Below are 1,885 nucleotides of genomic sequence, written 5' to 3' on the forward strand. Positions count from 1 at the left end.
AACAAAGAGAATTGGATAGCTCACAATTCAAATATAACATCTATATTCAGCAAAAAGTTTTTCCCCTCTATGGCTGATTACATCTATTTATAATGCTAGAACAAGGTAACCGAATGGTCAAAACATTCATTTAATGTGCCATAAAAAGCTGATGTCTTTTCTTATTCTTTGAACCAAATAACTCCTTCCATAAAATCACTTTAATTCAGCTGATTTGAATGTCTTTAATGTCTTAAAAATGTCTCTTGAGTTGTCCTTGGCTAGCTGAATAGACACCATCTTTTAACCTGCTCCTTAATGGCATTCAAAGGTTTGATTAATTTCTCTTGAAAGCTCCAAAAGCAATTTGGAAGTGGAAGAGTTGCTGCTGAATTTTAAAGGGCATAAAATTCTCTTTAAAAACTCCTTTTAATGATCTTTAAGCTCCTTTTTTAACAGCCCTTTAATTGTAACTCAAAAGAACTTGAACGACCACTTATTAAATGTGTAATGACCTTGAATTGTAACCACTATAAGCTAAAAGTCACCTGCAATAAACACATTAAAATGAGTTTATTAAACACATTAAAACACTTATTAATCATAACACATATTAAACTTACTTAAATAAATGAACTAAAACATATATGCAATAATTATTCCAAAGAACTAGTTTAATTAAAGAAGCATAATTTAAAGAACTTAATTTATGCATCAATAAATAATCCTAGGAACTAGATCAATTAAGAAGCATCTTATTTAATAAAGTTCAATAACTAACTCATGTATTAAAACTTTAAGATAAGTTAAATTAATTGATCAGCAACTTATTTATTAAACTAAAACAAGTTAATTAAAAGAAACAAATTCAACTTGCAATAAATTGCAAGTAACGCCTTTTGAACGGTTTGAAGCACGACTATCAAATTCGGCCACTCCCTCTTCCCAAGCTCGTTCCACATAGCTTGCTATTACATTTCGAAATCTCTTAGCTCGTGATCAAGTTATTGGTCCTCGTGGCAGCTCAATGGATTCGGTAGTAATTTCCCGGGCTAAGGTTGCATCATTCCCCCCCTCTTCGAGGCGATTTGCTCCCAAATCGTCACCTACATCGAAAAGAGATAAATCAGCAACATTAAAAGTAGCACTAACCCCATACTCACCAGGTAAATCTAACTTATAAGTGTTATCATTAATTCTCTCCAAGACTTGAAAAGGTCCATCTCCTCGTGGTAATAGTTTGGATCGTCTTTGAACGGGAAATCTCTCCTTGCGCATGTGAATCCAAACCCAATCACCGAGTTCAAATATTACTCGTTACTGACCCTTGTTAACTTGATGTGCATATTGCTCCGTTCTTCGTTCAATATTATCCCTAACTCGCTGATGTAATTGTTTCACAAAATCTGCCTTTTTCTTTCCATCTACATGCACCAATTTATCAAAAGGTAAAGGCAATAAATCCAATGGAGTTAAGAGATTAAATCCATACACTACCTCAAATGGTGAAAACTTGGTAGCTGAATGTACCGATCGATTGTATGCAAATTCAATGTGAGGTAGACACTCCTCCCAAGTTTTAAATTCTTACGATATAATGGCCATGAGAGTGTTGATGAACTCTATTAACAACCTCTGTTTGGCCATCAGTTTGGGGATGACTTGTTGTGGAAAATAATAGCTTAGTTCCAATCTTTCCCCATAAAGTCCTCCAAAAGTGGCTGAGAAATTTAGTGTCTCGATCCGAAACAATGGTTCTTGGAATTCCATGCAATCGAACAATCTCCCTAAAAAAATAGATTGGCAACATTTAAAGCATCATCAGTTTTGTTACATGCAATGAAATGAGCCATTTTTGAAAACCGATCAACTACAACAAACACAGAATCTTTGCCATTCTTTGTTC

The sequence above is a fragment of the Gossypium raimondii genome, unplaced genomic scaffold, assembly GCF_025698545.1.
Source record: "Gossypium raimondii isolate GPD5lz unplaced genomic scaffold, ASM2569854v1 Contig00221_ERROPOS27313597+, whole genome shotgun sequence".
Classification (NCBI taxonomy): Eukaryota; Viridiplantae; Streptophyta; class Magnoliopsida; order Malvales; family Malvaceae; genus Gossypium; species Gossypium raimondii.